This window comes from Puma concolor, chromosome B1 (assembly GCF_028749965.1).
Source record: "Puma concolor isolate L17-30 chromosome B1, mPumCon1.1.hap2, whole genome shotgun sequence".
Classification (NCBI taxonomy): domain Eukaryota; kingdom Metazoa; phylum Chordata; class Mammalia; order Carnivora; family Felidae; genus Puma; species Puma concolor.
Genome location: NC_141670.1, coordinates 160,972,506 through 160,993,116, shown reverse-complemented (window position 1 = coordinate 160,993,116; position 20,611 = coordinate 160,972,506).

The following is a 20,611-nucleotide window of genomic DNA, read 5'->3' as shown; positions in this document are numbered from 1 at the left end:
ATGTTAAAAAAATTAAGAAATAAATTTATACTTTATAACTTAATAAAAATAGTATATATTTAGGCAAAAAAATGTGTGGAACAAGGGAATTAATCTGTTTTGAATTTGAATTTGTAAAGGACACTTTTTCTAAAAATTAACCCTACGGTATAAACATATTAGTACATGTAGCTGAGGAAAAACTGGTTTAAAAGTAAATGAATCAAAAGTATGGTATTAAAAAAAATAAAGTGTTTTCCATATTTGACCAGCTGTCTGTAGTATTAGGCTGGGAGTTTGAGCACACAGCTAAAGTGTGGGCAAGAGAAGTATTTGTCTGCAATCGTACTAAACCACCAGAAAGTACATCCCATCTGCTTTGTCCATACATTGGCCACATGGGCCAGGAAGTGTTTTTCACCTTGGCATTCCACAGTTTTCTGAAGCCTCTTTCAGTGTAGTAGCTCTCTGAAATTAAGTGTGATTTTGAAGACAGGCTTCTCTATAAAGCGGGGTGAGAACCTTCTTAGGTGTGAATTAGAAGTAGACTTCCTTCCTTGAAATCATTTATAAGGGTTTTCATGCGTGTGTTGAAAGGACATGGGGACGGCTCCTTATGTAATCGGTCTCAGAACTTCAGTGGAACCTATGCCGAGTACAGTGGCAGCTGGCAGTCTCTCCAGTTCAGCTGGTTGAAAGGCCTTCTCCAGTGCCGGCTACTCTGCTCTCCTCTGGGAGCTTCACTGAGGCCTGATGAGTGGAGAGAGGTAGCCTCCAGCCCTCTCTGCTCAGCTCAGGAAGATTGCTTTCAGCACACACATTTCCAAACCTTTATTCTAAAAATCTTTCTGGTGAGCTTTCTAGAGAAAGTTTTTTCCCCCCTCCCCCCAAATGTGGGGGAATACACGAAATTAAGATTCTAGGCTTTAAAATCTCATATTTAGGAGCAGGGGTTAGAGGGACACAGGAAGGAAGATGACCTTTTACTAGGGTTGAGTCTTTCCAAAGTTGGAGGAAGGGTTCCTGGTGGGGAAGTTGAATACAGAATAAACCTAAAGAGATTAAGAGAACTGTGGAGCTGGGATCTGACACTGTTGACTCATGGACCTCGCTTCTGGGTGGTGATCTCCAAATCTGATCTTAGATAGTCTTTATTTTAGTGCAGGAATGAAAACATTTTAGACTTCTTCATCAGAAGGAAATCCAACTTCTGAGTTAGTTAAGACTAGTTTCTTACATTTTTAACATTTTTCAAAGTCTGTTCACCAAGCCCAGTCATGTCCAGTATTTCTTTGTTAATAGTTTGTTTACTGAAGTGGACCAATTCCACCATTGTTTATCTTTTGTGTGGAAATTCACCATCTCTTTTATTTTTTTTTTAATATTTATTTATTTATTTATTTATTTATTTATTTATTTATTTTTAACGTTTATTTTTGAGACAGAGACAGAGCATGAATGGGGGAGGGGCAGAGAGAGAGGGAGACACAGAATCGGAAGCAGGCTCCAGGCTCCGAGCCATCAGCCCAGAGCCCGATGCGGGGCTCGAACTCACGGACCACGAGATCGTGACCTGAGCTGAAGTCGGACGCCCAACTGACTGAGCCACCCAGGCGCCCCTCACCATCTCTTTTAAAATCAAGCACCAAAGATATACCTCCTCCCAGACTGACACTAAAAGCTGGCTCTCCACATGTGAGGGATGACTGAACATTAATTTCCAACCACTATGCCTAGAGATTCCGCTTCATTTTAGTCTCTTCACACAAATTTCTACTCTTACTGCACAATGGCTGATCTTGGAGAATTTGAGTATAAGTTCTTGGAGGGAACCAGCAATATTCCTTGTATCTTCCTGAAGGCTGCTGAAGTGGTGGAAGGAAACTCAGAGATATTTTAGGAATGGAGATTGCTGTTTAACCTGTGCTCTTGAGAGCTTTCTACACTATGGAAATGGGGAGTTGAGATTTCTGAATGGAGGTGTAAGCACTGGAGTTTTACCCGCTATGCCTATTAGGGATACAGGGGAGAACAAGAGTCACCAATTGTTATATCAGGACTTAAAATTTTTTTAATGTTTATTATTTATTTGAGAGAGAGAGACAGAGAAGGAGCAGGGGAGGGGCAGAGAGAGAAGGAGACAGAATCTGAAGCAGGCTCCAACCTCTGAGCTGTCAGCACATATCCCGACATGGGGCTTGAACCCAAGAACCATGAGATCATGACCTGAGTCAAAGTGGGACACTTAACTGACTGAGCCACCCAGGTGCCCCATCAAGCCTTTTTTAATAGCAAGTGGCAGAATGCCCAACTCAAACTGATTTAAAGGGTATCTATTAGCACATAAGAATAAAATATGGAAATTTTTATTTATGGAAAGAATAAAAAATGGAAATAAAGTTGCTTTGGGAAAGACAGTGCTCAAATGATTTTCACCAGGACAACATTCTCTCTCTTCATTTCTTCGTATAACCTTTTTGGCCTTGGCTCCAGTCACTGATAGACTGTGCCATTAGGGTGCAGCATCAGCCTCACACCTCACCAGATTCAGGTACGAATTCAAGCATGCTGTCAGTCATTCAGGCTAAGGTTCTGAGGCTAGCCCTGCTTGGACCTGACTGACTCAGCTTGAACCATGTGCTCACAAATAAATCAATCCCTGCCCCCCCCGGGAAGGAGATGATCTGACTGACCAGGCTGGGATCATGTTACCCCAGATGGAAGTGAAATGACCTCCACAGCAACTGTGTGGTCTATGAATGAAGGAAGGATGAGTCCCAGTATGAAAATTGGAATGCTACTAGCAAAGTAGGGTGAATGGATTCTGGAGATTTAGAAATAATAGTTGTCCACTCTGACCTTGCAGTACTTTCTTCTGAAAATATGTTTAGGAAGAGAGTTAATATTTTACAAGACCAAATTAGCTGAGTAATGAAGTTATATAATAAAGAACAGCTTCTACCAACTTCCTCCTCATTTGGAAACTTAAAAAAAATTTTTTTTTAATATACTACACTGCACAGCTCAACTGTATATTAGATTTACTGATGACAATGCAACTACCAGACATATACTACCAGTATATGATGTACTTGGAAAAACTATTGGAAATGTGTATTTATGACTCTCTTTACAACTAACATGAAAAGACCAACAGAGATCATTTGAAACTTTTGAAATACCTTGAGTGACAACACATGGTCTTAACACGTTAAAATTACTATCAATGAGATATGCAGAAAGGGTAAGAAAACTTAGTGAAAGAAACAAAGGGAAATTACTATAGATGCTGAAGTTCTACAATCCATTATGTATCAGTTTTGTCTTATTCCAAGAATCCTGTTATTAAAAATATTTCTCATGTCTAAAGAATATTGTGCCAATAATTCTTAAGATAAACCTGTGGCCAAAAGAGAAGTCTTAGATTCTGCTGACATCCTATGTATTCATCAGATTTTACTAGTTCAAATGAAAATCTGCAACTGTCAGTGTTTCATCTAGTTTTTTTTTTTCTTTCTCAGCTTCTCTGAGTACTGAATCAGTCTTCTATCTCCCCTGTGAATGAGATCTGTTTTGTAAACAATTGACATAGCATTGTTGACAGCTTAGACAGGTCTTAGAGATTCAGAAGGAAGAAAATTGGCAAAATCTACAAAGGCCCAAAAATGTGCAGTATATTTCATGGTGATATTTTATATTATGTTTTACTCTCTATTTGTTCACCTTAAGTATAATACACATGCATACCCGCATGTGTGCACACACACAAACATACACATATATTATATTTGATGGAGGGGCATTAGCATTTGAATAATCAGGGTATATATTTTCTGTACAGTGCTCCTAGGTAGAGTATTTGGATAGAATTAAGCTAATTTAGCCAAATGATTAGTTTTATTTTTTATTTTTTGTCCCACAGAATCACTGTGCTGTTGAATGGAAACAACCTAACTGGCCAGTTATTTTGGTCTCATCTAGGGACATCATGCCCTTTTCCATGAAAAAATTTGGGTTTGCTAATTTCATTATTTAAAGAGCTGTGTCCAGGATTTACAGTTCTTTGTCAGGTGTAGTCGGGCGAAAATAAAATTTCAGTGAAAGTGATGGCTTTATAAGCCAAGATGCACAATGGCTTTATAGTACTTCTAAGTGTACTCTAAGGTACAAGGGAGATGGGAAAGCACTTCTGGGAAATACTCAAATAAGTATTAGCATGTGGCAACTATTTTTTGTTAGTGGGAGAACAAACAACATCTTCTACAATTAAAACTGTAGTTAATATAGCCTGCTGTTTGTTTCCCCAGTTGGTCCAGGAAAATCTATGTGCTTACCTATATCTATTTGTAAAAATAGCATGAGAGTCACTCACAAGCATCTATGGCTATCAACTCTGTAAACAAACAAACAAACAAAAACAAAAGCAAAAGCAAAAACAAAAACATAACATCTATGGTAGGCCAGAGTGTTAGAATGTAGCAGAAAGAAACATAAGAGACTCCTAAAAACTGAGAACAAACTGAGGGTTTATGGGGGGTGGGAGGGAGGGGTGGGTGGGTGATAGGTATTGAGGAGGGCACCTGTTGGGATGAGCACTGGGTGTTGTATGGAAACCAATTTGACAATAAATTTCATATTAAAAAAAAAGATATCTATTCATGAGGGGCTTTAAGAGAAGTTGGGAAATAGGAAATACAAACAAAGCATAAATATTAATACTAAGTAGTATAAGTTCCTAATTCATAGTATAGATCAAGGCCCAACAAATATTTTTTTAAAGGACTAGATAGTAAATATTTTAGGCTTTATGGGCCATATAGTCTCTGTTGCAACTATTCAACTTTGTTGTTGTAGCATAAAAGCAGCTATGTAAATGAATAACCATGACTGTGTTCTAATAAAACTTTATCTGTGGACACTGGAGTTTGAAGTTCATATGGTGTTCATGTAGCATGACATATTATGCTTCATTTGAATTTTTTCAGCAATCGAAAAATGTAAAATCCTTTCTTAGCGTGCATGCTATACAAAAATAGCATGGGCCAGATTTGGTCTGTGGGCCATAATTTGCTGATCCACAGCATAGATAGTAAGTGCCTGGTTTATTGGGGTACAAGGATATAACATATTCATTGTTGATGTTTCTTCTGTCAGAGTTAAGTTAGGTACAAGGCTATACACTTGATGTTAAGATAGTTAGGTTCAGTCTCCAGTGTTTTGTCATTAACAAATAGGTTATTTAATTATTTCCAATGGAGGTTGGCCTGGTGAAGACTGGAGCTCAGATATATTTGTGTGTGTCACTGGGTAATGGTTTAGTTTATGAAGCATGAGTGTTGTCTATAAGACAGCAGTGAGAGAAAATTGAAAAGGTGAATGTGAACCAGACACATTGAATACTGGCTGAGTAGGCCATGTTTTGGGAAAGAGGTGCCCTGGATATTTTTAAGCAGGGTAATAATCTGATTAGAATTATGCTTTATATGGTTTAGAGGTTAAACCAGAAAGATGAAAGGAAAGCAGGATAAGAGAACTAACATTATTAAATATCTGTTAAATATCAGAAACTTTCTTCACATTTGATAAATAATTTCTCCATTTATTCTCTGGGTTGAAAGGTATAGCCAATTTGTACAGTATTGTAGGAATGAGAAGAGAAGGGAAAGGTGCTAGAAAATTCTATGCTTTTTTTGCTTCCGATTGAATGTGCAAAATAAAGGAAAGAATCCAAAGAGAACTCTTAAGTTTTCAAGCCCAGGTGACTGAAAGAATGGTAGTAAGAAGTCAAGAGGAGTTGGTTTTGGGAAAGAAGTTTGGGTTGAGAAACATGTACATCGAAGAGTAAATTAGCACAGGCCACCAGACCCACGTTCTAAGAGATTCAGCTGAAAAGTCATTGCTTTCTTAGTAAACACTGTCTAAAGATGATTTTAAAAACTGTTACTATATGGCTTAAATTACTAACAGTTGTCGTTGTCACTTCACTGACAACAATGAGTGTGGGAAGGATTGATTACATTTTGTGGATCAGTGAAAATATTTGACTAGCTAAAAAATTTTTAAGAAATTGTGGAAAATGAATACATCCACATACATGAAGAAATTGTCATACTGAACTTAGTAGTTTCAGAAACTGGATGTATTACAAGCAGTAGTTGTTTTAGTTCAGATTTAAATATGTCAACATCCGTATGTTTAACACCTTCCTTTGTTTAACATATGTCTCAAACATACGCTGCTTTTTATTCCCCTAGCATTTGGCTTATGAATAGTAAAACAAAAAAGTTAGGGATTTGATTCACAGAAAACTTCATTGCTTTAGTTTGCTTACTCATAGCACCTATTCTTTTTCAGAGTAGAAATCTTCAAAAGAATAGTTTCTTTTTGGTTTTGACTGATGTGGCTCATTTCCTGGAAGTTCCCTGTGGGCTTATGAAGATGTTCACACTGCTGTTCCAGTCTTTCTTCTGATTGGCTCAATTATTCTGTCAACTGTGATTATTAATATGACAACATTTCAGATTTATAATTTAGGGAATTAGTAACAATTTCTTGTAATGCTCATCTTCATTGATTTACATTAATGGTGTCCATGGATACTGAGGAAGACTTGCTTGGAGTCACAGTTCCTGACATTTTAGTATTTCCAAAGTATGGGAGAACTCACACTCCTGTCCTGAGGAGATAGAGTACACATAGATTTAAGAATGAGACCTACCCCTTGCTGTTTCACTGTATTTTTAAAACCAAGGAGGTGATTTCATATCTTTCTTCGTCTTTCTCTTTTTCCCTACTTTCTCTTTTCTTCTTTATTTTCTGTCTTGTCTTTTCTCCACTAAAGTGCTCATTCCAGCCAGGCTTAGGTGAGGAAAACAGAAGCCACTTCAAATGTTCCAAGTAGGAAGGGTTTTAATGCAGGAAAATAGAGGCTTTTCTAATTGTTGGATAGGCTGGGGACACAAAAGTCAGGGAAGCCACTATTCATGGTGTCTACACCAAAGTAGAAGATCCTCAAGCAGGTTCTTCTTCCGCAGCTGCCAGAATAATAGGTCCTTCTTTTTCATTTGTGGGGATATGCATATTCCTCTCCCAGCAGATACTAGCTTCGAACAATACGGGGAAAGGAATTCTGGGAAATGTGATCTCTCCACAATATACTGCACCCCCCCCCCCCACAAGCAGAGAATACTGTCGATGAGGATGACAATGGCATTGGGTTGACAACACTCTAATAGATTTGCTAAGCCTCTGTCAAGCCAAATAGTGATGAATGTGGTGATTTCTATCCTCAAGATGCTCACAGTCTGGTTAAGTTGACCATGTATGTGTTGGTTTTCTAAGGTGGTACATTTTGCTGAGCTGCTACTCCAGGACAAATCATTGCAGTAGAGCCATGTTACATAATGGGCTATTGATGAGCAGGGTTGTTTCAACCGTAGTTCATATCAACTCTCCAGATCTTAACAGCTACTTTTAGTGGAAGCTTGGCACACAATGGCCAGAAATATAAACACTATATCACAATATAAGTAGTATAATGCTACTCAATTTTCAAGGTGTTTCTAAAAATATTAATATGATTATTAAATTCCTTTATAGTAATGACTTGAGGATAAATTAATTTCAAATTACAATATCCCCTTTGATTGGGTCAAAACTCCCATTTATAAGTAGGGTGAATATTAAGTGACCATAACTTCATAAAACTTCAGAGCAGCTTTGTGCATTTTAGCACCATATACTATTACATTACAAAGAGGCTTTCAAGTAGGATTTAGTGTATAGGGATTACTTAGAATCCAGTGAAATTGGTAAGTTTCCAGTGTTGGTCCTGTCAAGTACAGACTACCTTGCCATAGAAGCATATGGTATGTTGAGAAATTACAATGAGAAATTAGCTGTGTAAATTTAAGTTAGTCATTTCATGAAATTATATATCGTCTCTTTCAGACTTAGTTTCTCTCAACAAGAGAATTCAGAAGGGAAAGTTACATTTAAATGTTGCACTTGTGGCAGTGGTAAATGAGCTCAGCAGCCCTCTATGGTTCCCATTGTTCACGTGCAGGATGAAATCTTAGCCCCATGTCATGGCCCCAAACCTGGGCTCTCCAACCTCAGATCATTATCAGTATTCTTTTTCTAGTCCTTCTTTAAATTTGTCACCTCATATCCAGGTGATTTTGTAAATGCTGTTTGCTCACATTGAAACTCTGTCATCCTCCCTTTCTCTATCAGCCTTCACACCCCTGAATCAACCTGATTTCTGTTCATTTTTAGTACTCTGAGCCCTGCCATGTGTTCTGCCCACTGTGTTCCCATGGGACTCAGTGCTCATCTCTGTTTTTCCACTTCAATTTTTGTTTTGCAGATTTGATTACTTGTGAGTTTTCTGTACCAGTGTAAAAGCTACTGAAAAGCAGGGACTGGTCTTATGCGACTTGGCATCCTTTCAGCTGGCCAGAACTCCCGGTACATAGTAAATGCTCATTAACTGATAGATGGGTGAATGAACAAAGCTTGGGAGCAGGCAGCTTCTAACCACGATGATAAATTGAATAAAAAAACCAACCTTACATTTATCCCGCACTTAATTACTTTATAATTATAATAGTATTAGAACCTTTAAAAATCATAATTCTATAAAAAGGATAGGAGTTATAGATCTTTCATAACGTCTTGCCCAGTGCCTCATATTCTACTGGGGTCCTCTGTACATTCAGCGATGCTTGTAATAATGAACTAAGCTGGCCAACATATATATTTTTTCCTTCCACTTAGTTTACTCACTTTAGTTTACCTGGCAAATCCAGCTCCTGGAAGAAGCTGTGATGGTTATGGGGTTAAAGAGGAAGCAGTCATAATTTTTATTTAGTGTTTTTCATCTAAATGCACCTCATTATCTGCTGTACCTCATTATATATGATCTTTTTTATGACCATTTAGTTCTCCTTAGCAGTCTTGTTTTTATTCTGTTATGCTTGCTGTCTAAACTCTCAACTTTATGACTCCATTACCCCAGCTCACTGCTGCCTGCTGTCCCACTCCCACTGCTGAGGTGGATAATGTAGCTTTGCTGTTGCCAGGCCAGCATTTCTAATAAATTCCTCACACACAGATCGGCAGCGGCGTAGGGCACAGCGGCTTGGTGTAATGCTTTCATATCACATCACTAGACTCTCATTAGATGCTTGTGAGAGAAATTACCACTGAGGCTTCTTCAGGCACAATAGCATTAATGAAGTTAGGAAATGACTCCCACAGATGTTTGACACTCAATCAATCCTACTTAATTTAATTACACTCCTGAATGAAAGACAAAAGAGATGCTCTTGTAGTCCAACCCTTGCTTTTTATTTTCTCATATGCCTTTTTTTCCCCTTCTGACTTACTTAATCCTTGCTGAGAAATGTCAATGTAATTAACTTAAGTTATAATTATTTAAAAGTGGACTTTGTTATAATACTTTGTACATTTACCGCTTCTCCCCCCCTACCACTCTGCAAGTACATGAGAGCTCTACTGTGTAAATAAAGTGGTGGGGTGGGAAGAAAGTGGCTCTTATAACCTTGACAGTTCATCCACTTCTTGTAACTCCATAATTAAGGATCCTGATGACACCGGCACTTACAACTTGGTCTTCAGATTTTGTTCAATAAGATATTTTCAAGGGCTTATTCTTGGAGTTAAATAGATTCTGAGAAAATTTTCCTTTTAGCAGTCTTCACACTGGTAGAATAAACTTATAAAGTACCAAAGTCGACATAACTGATACTGTACTGGACATGGCTTTTTACAAAGTGCATTCACATCTATGACCTCCTTTAGTCCTCACAATGACTTGGTAGGATGGGCATTAATGTCATTTTAGAGAGGAAGGACTTAAGACAAAGAGTGGTTAAGTGATTACCTCATCCAAGACTTACAGGCAGTGAATAGTGATCTTAAGACTTTGACTTTCAATCATTCATTTGTTTCATCCAACTAATAAATAGTGATTGTCGCTAAATGTGTGTCAGGCTCTATTCCTGGCACTGAAGAAGTTACCAGGTAAGTAGATGCCACAGAACCATGTGATGCTACCTGGATAGATCTGTGCAATGGAAACAATGGGAGAGATTGAAGGGAACTCACCAGGACATGATGGGGGTGGGAGTGGAAGGAGAACCAGAGGGTTCTCAGGAGTCTGGAATACATATTGAAGTAAATGGGGACCATTGAGGGATTTTTCCCCCTAATGAGTATGTTATCAATTATAATTTTATGTCAGTTTGGATTGAAAAAGTCCATTGGATTGAAAGAGTCAGTCTCATTTGAATACAGGTCACATAAAAAGTGCCTCACAAGGTGGCTGTTGCTGCCTTACACATAGTAGTAAACACAGGAAGAGAAGCAGGAGTGGGAGGGATTATATTTTTCACTTTGAATGTAGTTTTCTTGCCTATGGGACATGCAGATGGATACATCGGTATGTAGCTTAGCAGGACTATCTGAGCTGGAAGTACTGGTTTGGGAGCTATCACTGTAGAAATGAGCTGTCTCATTGGGAATGTGTGGAGTGGGCAGCAAAGAGGCTGAAAGTGAGGATAGAGACCTAGGAGCTACAACAATGAATGACCCTCACCCCCTGAGAGGAGAGATGTCTTGCAGTCACCTCTCCACCCACTGATGCTACACCCTTGGGGAAGTAACAGGGTAAGGTGGAAAGGGACCTGGTTGGTTTCAAAACACTGAGATCTTGTTTTTGCTCAACTAGTAACTTCCTTGTAGAACCTAGAGGAAGGGATCCCATTCCTGTCTCTGGAGGCAAGTGGCTATAACAGGTTCCTTTCTGAATCTTCCCACCTCCACTATTCTGTGTGACAAAGTCCTAGTGGTTGAGGCACTATGATGAAAAGTCAAGACTGAAATAGAGATGAGCACAGTGAATCCTCTGCACTTAGATCAGAACCAACTCTTCTCTGGATGATGAACGTTTTTGTGGACCAATTTACTCACCCATAACCCTTCAGGCATTTTCTAAGAATAATATGTTTGAGAACTGCTCATTACCTTCCCCCTCCCTCATTTAATACTCCTCTCTGTATTCATCTCCTTCAGCTGGTCACTGAAGTGGCAAAGACAACCAACAATTGACCCTTATGAAATGATCAAGTATATATAAATATTATACATACACATCTATCTGTGTACCTATGTATCTATGTATCTATCTCTCTGTCTGTCTTTACATTTATATCTGTATCTAGGCATAGATTTAGATAGGTAGAGAGCCATCACTTCTTGAGCACTTACTATATATGCCCGTATACCTACGATATACCTACAGTATCTCATTTATTCCTCAGAATAACCACATTGTTAGGAATTATTTAATCCAAGTTTAAAACCTAGTCTGAAAAAGTGTGGTAGGTTTCCAGATATGGCAACATGGAATAAGTAAGATAAAAATACAAGTCTGACTCCAGAATCTGTGCTCTCAACCATTATATTTTATTGCCTTTAATATTGGTCATATTAATAGTAACTTATGCTTTAGGATAATAAATTCAAGGAAACCCTATTACTGAGTATCTAACTTATGGAAAATGACAGTAATAGAAACAACATCCATACAGCTTGTCTAAAGATTTTTGACTTTTTACTAAAAAGTTTATGTAGTCTTTTATATGATGCCATATTTCATCTTTTTTATCTTTTACAATGTTAAGGAGGATGTGATTTTGATCTGAAACTTTTCTCAGGGTTTGTCATATATTTATCATATTTGCTTGTAGTTCTTTGAAACTAGTATAGTGTGGCTGATATTAACCATTTCCCTCCCTAATTTGAAGTCATTATCTGTTTCTTGTCCATATTTTGTCTCCATGTGTGAAGGGACAAAAGACTCAATGGGGGATTATTTTTGCTTCAAAGATTCCATTACAGAGCTGTATCATGCTTTGTAGGAGGGATCGTTTCCCCTAAAAAACTTTACATGGAGGGGCGCCTGGGTGGCGCAGTCGGTTGAGCGTCCGACTTCAGCCAGGTCACGATCTCGCGGTCCATGGGTTTGAGCCCCGCGTCGGGCTCTGGGCTGATGGCTCAGAGCCTGGAGCTTGTTTCCGATTCTCTGTCTCCCTCTCTCTCTGCCCCTCCCCCGTTCATGCTCTGTCTCTCTCTGTCCCAAAAATAAATAAACGTTGAAAAAAAAAATTAAAAAAAAAAAAAAAACTTTACATGGAGACTTGGATTGCCAGATAAGATTTGGGAGGCCTAGTTAAATTTGAATTCACTTGCCCATAGCACGTGGAACTTAGGATTTCTTCCACACCAGGTGGAAGGCAAGGCAGGCTCAGAACATGAACTTGGGTTGTCCCTCAGCCTGACCAGAACCATTAGCTATTTCTGTTATACCCAATGACAGTATTACTTCAGAGTTTTAGACAGAGAGCAGAGCAGGCCCCTGTTTTCAGCCTTCATATCAAATTCTCTGATTCCTTCCTTGCTCCTCTCAACCTGGGTTTTACTTTGGCATGGGTAAGTGATTTCTCTTTCCACCTTCGTTTCTCCTCTCCCACTTATATTCATTTCCTTTTCTGTTCCGGAGAGAATTCACCTTTTTGCTTCCAGGATTCTCCCTTTCCACTTCCCTGTCATCTAATGGACATGTGGCTGCAGGAGAAGAGTAAAAGATACATTGGCTCAATATTTTAAATACAATTTCTGTTATAAAGCTAAGCTAATTCAATCATGTGACAAGGCCTATGCTGAAAGCTTTAGAGGCATTATCTAATTTGAGAGGTAAATTAAAACTGGATAAGTAATTAAAGAATACAGGCTTTGGAGCCAGACTACTGGCCATGCCACTTACTAGTTATAGGACTTAGGTAAAATCACTTAATTCACTATACCTCAGTTTTCTCATCTGAAAAATGGGGCTAATAATACTTATCACATAGGGATTTTGCAGAAATAAAATGAGATAATGTACCAAAAACTGTCTGGCACACTGCAAAACTCTATAAAAGTTAGTTGTTATTGTGGTTTAATTCTCAAAGATATTCTATGAATTATTTATCATTTTTTCCAGTTATTTAACAGATGAGAAATCTGAGGCATAAAAAGTGCTCCTTATTCAAAGTTGTGTATCTAGCAAGTAGTAGAACAGAGCCTGTATGCTGAATTAACAAGTTATCTTGTCTTGTCAAGTTGTAATGGAAGTCATGACTTAATTATTCACTGCTTTTCAAAACTTCACAACTTACCCAAGATTGGTTTGGTTTGGGCAATTTCTTACCTAAGAGAGCTATAGAACTTCCCAGAGGATGGAAGTGTGAGTTGTATGTTTATTCATTATATTACCTAACTGCCTCATGGGATTTTATAGTCATTTGTTTGCATGTTTGTTTTCTCTGCAACAATGTGAGTTCTGGAGGGCCCAGACCACTGTCTTCCTCAACTTGGTATTCCCAGCTTCTAGCAGATGCTTGTTGAATTGAGTTATCTTCAAATTTATTTCTCTGAAGTAACTTTTTAAATCCTCCATTATTCCCTTACTTCAAATACTATTAGCTCTGTGATGTCTGGATACAACCCTCTTGCTAATTCCACCTTCCAACTTTCTCTGGGGCAGTGTAAAGGAGAACAGAGCTGGAGGATGCATATTTGTGTGGACTCACTGGACCTTGCAGGTGGCACCTCTGAGGTCTGCAGACAGACAAAGCAGGATGCAAACCTGGTTCAGGGATTTGCAAACTCTCTAGTCTTTCACAAGTCTCTTAACTGACCTTAATTTCCTTTTCCATAATGTAAAGATGGTAGTATCTTTGTTACTATGCTTTTAACTAATTAAACAAATAATTATTAGATACCAATAATGTGTCAGGCACTGTAATGGCAGGTGGACTTGAGTATCTGTCTCTTACAATTTCCTGGGGAACTCCAAATGCCTTTTCTGTCAATCAGTACCTTTTGGGAAGATAGTATAAAAAGTAGTGTTTTCCTCTGAGAAGAGGTGGACAACTTGGGACAGTGACCTTTTGATTGATGGGGACCAATGAAGCCATTTATGTCACCATAAATTTCTTTAGTAAACTGCTTTCTTTCACTATCACCACAGTTACATTGTGAAAAAAGCCAAAAGTTTAGGTGGAAGATTTGGAATGGTATCCTATAAGAAATGGAAAGGCTTTGTAGAGTAATAAGTCCACATTTTCCTTTGACCCCTCAGCCTGAAAAATGGCAAATGGAAAAGATTTAGTGCAAGGTACTGTAGTTCACTAAATTAAAAAATTTAGTGAAAGTTTATGGTGGTTTGGACTAAGGTGATATCAGTGGGATGGAGAGGAAAGGGTGATCAAGAAATATTTAGAACGTGTAATCAAATATATTTGGGAATAGCTTGGATATAGGTGGAGGTTAAGGGAAAAGGAGTCATTGACAAATGTTGCTCTTGAGCAACAGGAAGGTAGTTAGACCTACCTGTGGAAATTGCACAGAAGAAAGAGCAAGCTGACTGGGAAGATCATGAGTTTTGTTGAACACAATAAATTTTATGTGTCTGGGATGCATGGATGTGGAGATGTTAAAGAAGCAGGATTTAAATGTATTAACTCTGTAATGTTCCAGGTTGCCATAGAGCTAGTAGTATTTTATGGGCAGCCTTATGAATAAAGCTTAAGAAAAAACAGGTATCCACAGGAGGACTGGAGCTCTGTAGGTGCTGATTCCAGTCCTTCCATTGCTCTTGCTTGGGCAGATGGGCAGCGGTGTTACCAGGTGCATGCCTGAAAGAAGTAAGCCATTCTGTTTTAATTATCTTGATATAATTAATATTTATGCACATTGTGTCATAACCACAATTTAATGATGTAACTGTGTCTTATCAGTCTTTCAAAAGGGATTTCTCATCAGTTTCTGCTCTTTCTCATTGCGGTGCATATTGTCAACCTCCTGTATTTAATAAAGGAACGTCGTACATGAAACACTCTGGTGCTTATGTGTTTGATTAGTATTATGTATTCTGACCATTTTTAATCTCCCATTTGTAGGTAGTGACTAATTTGAGAAGGCAAAATGTGCAAAGTTTAAAAAAAATGGTGATAATTATATCTCTTGTGTAGGAGTAAAGCACTATCTATTTTGAAAATTGAGTGAAATTAACAGGAGTATCAGGGGACAAATCTGTCCTATTTATAAAGTAAAAGTTGATTGGTAGACCTTTGGCACCTGAATTGAATATTAATAGGTAAGGCCTAGTGTCTGAGCACTGGGTCATTATTTTATTACCACATTTGCTAGCACAAGCAGGCCTACTCTTGAACGTACATTCATGAGACTTGATGAAAAGTTTGCTAAAAAGATTAATAAAAAGATGGAAATAATGATAATTAAAAATGGGAATGTTGTACATTACAGTGGTCCTAGTTCCACCTCCCTCTTTGTAACCATACCCTTTGTATGTGACTTAATGGTTTCTTCTCTTGCTAATGTGGCTTTGCCCATATGATTTGCTTTGATCAATGGAATGTTAGCAGTTATGAGATAACTGAAGACTTGAAAAGTGTTTGCTCAATTGGGTTTGCTGTCTCTACTTTTACCATAGCACAAACCTGTCTTGATTAGTTCTGTAGTCCCAGGAGGATGAGACCTAGAGCAGAGCTTAACAGCTCCTGATAACACAGCCTGGAACAGCCAACTTTCTGCTGAGCCTCAGCTCTATGAGAACAAATGATGGCTGTTTTCAGCCACTGAGTTTTTGTGGTTTATGATGCAGCAATTATGTGGCATTAGCTAACTAGTACAGGCAATTGCAGACTCAACAAAAAGACCCTAGCTAATGTTAGTAACTAGTGACTAAGGGGAAAAGGGGAGAGAGAGAGAATGAGAGAGGGAGGGAGAGAGAGAGAGAGGAAAGGCAGGAGGGAGGAGAGCTTGACATTATATCAATATATGATTCCTGAGTGCATGAGAATACAATTGTTTTTATGTGAAAGTGAAAACACTGAGGAAAATCAAAGGCTTGGCACGTGAGGAATGGAAACATGAATGCATCTAGAATGAAAGGTTCAGGAGAAATTGGGGTCAAAGGAAATAACCAGTTCCCAGGCCTGGGCAGCAGGAGTCACTGAAGGAGGATTCTATCCCTCCTAAGGTGAATCTTCTTCCTTTTCTCTGTCCTTTCTCACTTCAGCCCCCAAGACAGTTGTAATCCTGGTGTAATTTGGCCATTCACTTCTCCCCCAGGAGACATCTGGCAATGGCTGGAGACATTTTTGATTCTTATGACTTGGGGGATCAGTGCTACTGGCATATAGTGGCCAGGGATTCTGCTAAACATCTTACAATGCACAAAGACAACCTCCTACAACAGAGAATTACCAAGTTCAAATGTCAGTAGTGCCAAGGTTGAGAAGTCTTGCCATAAGATATAACATGTATGGCCTGGCCCTGTGAAATCCTAAAAGTCTAACCACTCACCAGGCTTTTCAAACCTCATAAGGGCTGATAAAACCCTCACCAGGCTTATCAAAAAGAAAAGAGAAGGGACTCAAATAAAGCATAAGTCAGACAGAATTTGTTTTTAAGTACTTTCTGAGCACCAGCCTCACTACTAGGCACTAGGGATATGAAGATGAGAAAATTACTATGGGAAAAGCAGTGGGAGAAAGAGAGAGAAATACAAAGCTTTATAAAGAAACATGCAATTACAAAATGCTATAAAGGAAAATATATGGGGGTTATAAAAGGAATTTGACTTAGTCCAGTGGTTTAGAGAAGATTTTAACAATAGGTAGTATTTTAACTGGTACTTTAATGCTCCTCTATTTACTGTCCTCCATTTCTTTAGGTAAAATATTTTCCATTTAGTCCTCAGGTCAATTTATTTAAATAAACAGATAGTAAATACCTACTATGTACCTAAGGTCACAATCTGTGTTCAGTGTCTCTTTTACTAGCAGCAGGACTTTGGTAAATTTATTTACTGATTCTCAGCTTCAGTTTCCTTAACTGTAATGTGGGGATAATAATACTACTACCTCATAGGTTGTTGTGAGATTTAAATAAATTTATGCATGTAAAAACAGTGCCTGGCAAATATTCTTTTAATTGCTTGTTGAGCACTAGAGATAGAAAGATGAATACAGATGATCCCTGCTGTCAGCGAATGTATAGCCTGGTAGAGAAAAGACGAATAAACGTATAATTGCAATAATGTGATTAACCTGATAGAAAATACATTCAGCTTGCTATAGAAATGCAGAAGAAATGCATCTTCTACAGGGGTCTTTATCTCTAGCCCGGGTCACTCTGCTGAGCTCTCGACCTGTATATCAATCTGTTGGTGGGTGTCACCCCTGGATGTTCCAAAGGAAACTCAGGCACCATTATTTATCCTGTTGCCTGAGGGAGAAACTTGCATGTCATTTTAATGCCTCAACCTCTTTGTTGCCCAATCCATCACCCAGTCTGGCAGCTTCTACCTCCCTAATATCTCTCACAGCCAGCTGCTTCTCTCTATCCTCACTGTCATAAACTTTGTTCTTAACAACTTCATCTTCCCTTAGATTACTACACTTGCCTCCCAATTGGTTTTCCTTCCTCCAGTTTTGCTCCGTCTACCTTGTTGTCTACATAGCAGCCTGAGGGATCTTTCTAGAGCACAGAGCTGATAGTATTATTCCCCTAATGAAAGCTGTTAAATGGCTCCCAATTGCTTTAGTGTCAAGTCCAAGCTCCAGATGCAGCATAGGATGCCCTTTATAAACATGGCTTCTCAGTCTCATCTCGTACTGTGGTTGCCCCATTGTCAGCTGACACTTTCTGCACTCTGAACAGCCATGAACATGGCTGTGCTCTGCCTCTGTCACTTCTGGGTCTCTGAAAATGTGCCTTCAATCTTTTTCTTCCTGCTTTGATAGGGACATAGGGACTTAGTAGTGACTTCCTTACTTAAGACCTGGAAACCCAGGAAAAGGTAAAATGTAGTGACTTACCATAGCATTTCATTTCCACAGAGCATATATGAGACACTATTTTCCTCCTCATGCTTCCCCTACCCTATAGTCTTCCTTTTGGTGTAGTTGTGGGTATCAAGTCACCTGAATAATCACATTTGAAGTTTATAACAGATAAGAAAATTAATTAATTAATATTTTTAAAGATTTTTAAAAAATGTTTATTTGTTTTAGAGCGGGGGGAATGGCAGAGAGAGAGGGGGAAAAATGATCTGAAGGGAGCTCTGTGCTGACAGCAGAGAACCCCATGTGGGGTTTGAACTCACAAACTGTGAGATTATGACCTGAGCCAAAGTTGGACACTTAACCAACTGAGCCACCCAGTCACCTCTGATAATAAATTTTGAAGTAAATATGGAGGAGCTACAAAAACACAGAATTTTAATTTCTTATTTTTTTTTAAATATTAGGAAAAATATGTCATGCTTCAGGTCTATATTTTTTATTTTGAAAGTATTGTGTTAATAATCCTATTAAGTCACACTATTAAGGGATTCAGCAAAACTGCAGTCACTCTATTCTTCCTGCTGGAGCGAAGTATGTAAATGCCAGTTATTCCTTATTAACTTACTCTTTGATTATCTCAAATACAATACCCTTGGTTTCATTATCTAGGATAATTGATGTATACTGTGTCATAGTTCTCCTTCACATTGGATTATTAACCATCTCTATGACATGCATATATGACTTCAACAGATTTTTTTTTTGTTTGTCTATCTCTCAGAGATGAGGATGATTATTACTTATTTTGGTTTTCTAAATGTCAAAGTGAACATTCTCTCAAAGCAAACCTACTTAAGGAATATCTCAGCCTATATTCTGTATATTTGTAAATTTTTAGACAACAGTTATTTCAAGGAGCTTGACCTTTATTTTTTGGACTTAAGTCAGTGGTCTGATTAGATTTATTAAGTAAGAACCTTTGACAAAACAATACTAAATCACATTACTACTTAAAATTTCGATGCAGTGCTTAATTGACAAAAAACAAAACAAAACAAAACAAAACAAAGGGCCTGAAAATAAATGCTAAAGCTCCTCTATGGGTCAGAAATCTAGTTAATGAGAATCAGAGTCCTTTCTTTAAAGGACAGTTATCCTTAAGTAGCTTAGCTAAGTAATGATCATGGGAGTAATACACTGGCCTATAAAAAAGGAGTTAATTGCATTTTCTCATCTTCAACTGAGCAGATACATGTATAAAATCCACCACTGTGTTTTTTGCAGTGTGCAAGGTTCAAGTATCTTGGTTAAAATTTCTGTATGACTTTATGTTTCAGTGTGGTCATCGATGACTAGTGTGATATTCATATTGTCATGCAGTTATTTGGATCGTTTACACTAGTGTTCTTTGTGCCATAATTATACTTTGGGCATGTTAAAAGAATAAAAGTCTAATAAAATTTTAGTATATCATAGGAGTTATGTTTTAAAAGTATTATAACCCAGGTGGCTGAGGGAAGATGTAGTAGTGTGATCTAATGTCTCTGGGAAATGGAGTATCTGGGGCACAAGAGAAGGGAACTGTCTGATCTGTAGAGGGAAATAGGTGTATGGGGAGAGAAGGAAAATGGTGGGCTTTGATAGTGGGTTTTATTTAGTTTCCTCCTGAAATGAGACATGCATTATTAGTGGGAATATTCATTTTTTTTCTTCCTAAAGAACATTCTCTCTCATCTATGTGAGTAATTTATGTTTTTCTGATTATCTGACCTAGACTGTTTTTCTTATGAAACAATATTCCTGGCCTTATGTTAATAATGAATTTGCCCCTTCTTATTCTGTATTGCATTATCTAGCTCATATACATTAGCTTACGATATGTACTGTAATGCCCAAATAGCTTTTCTTTGCATCAGATTTCTTTCTACCTTCTCACACCTAAAAGAGCCATAAGAGGGACAGCAAACAAAGCCTACAGCCAGCAGAAGAAGGGAAATATAAAGATTAGAGCAGAAATAAATGCTGTAGATATAAAACCCAGTAGAACAGATCAACAGGGAAGTACAAGTCCATACTGCAATGAGATACCACCTTACACCTGTCAGAATGGCTAAAATTAACAACACAGGAAACAACAGATGTTGCCGAGGATGTGGAAAAAGGGAACCCTCTTGTATTGGTGGTGGGAGTCCAAACTGGTGCAGCCACTCTGGAAAACAGTATGGAAGTTCTTCAAAAAACTAAAAATAGATGTACCCTATGATCCAGGAATTGTACTGCTAGGTATTTACCCAAAGAATACAAAAAAACACAGATTTGAAGGGGCACATAGACCCTACCCCAACATTTATAGCAGCATTATCAACAATGCCTAACTATGGAAAAAGCTCAAGTGTTCATTGAGGAATGGAAAAGAAGAAGTGGTACATATACATAAATAATGGCATATTACTCAGCCATCAAAAAGAATGAAATCTTGCTGTTTGCAACAATGTGCATAGAGCTAAGTGAAATAAGTCAGCTGGAGAAAGACAAATACCATATGATTTCACTCAAATGTAGAGTTTTTTTTTTTTTTTCAACGTTTATTTATTTTTGGGACATAGAGAGACAGAGCATGAACGGGGGAGGGGCAGAGAGAGAGGGAGACACAGAATCGGAAACAGGCTCCAGGCTCTGAGCCATCAGCC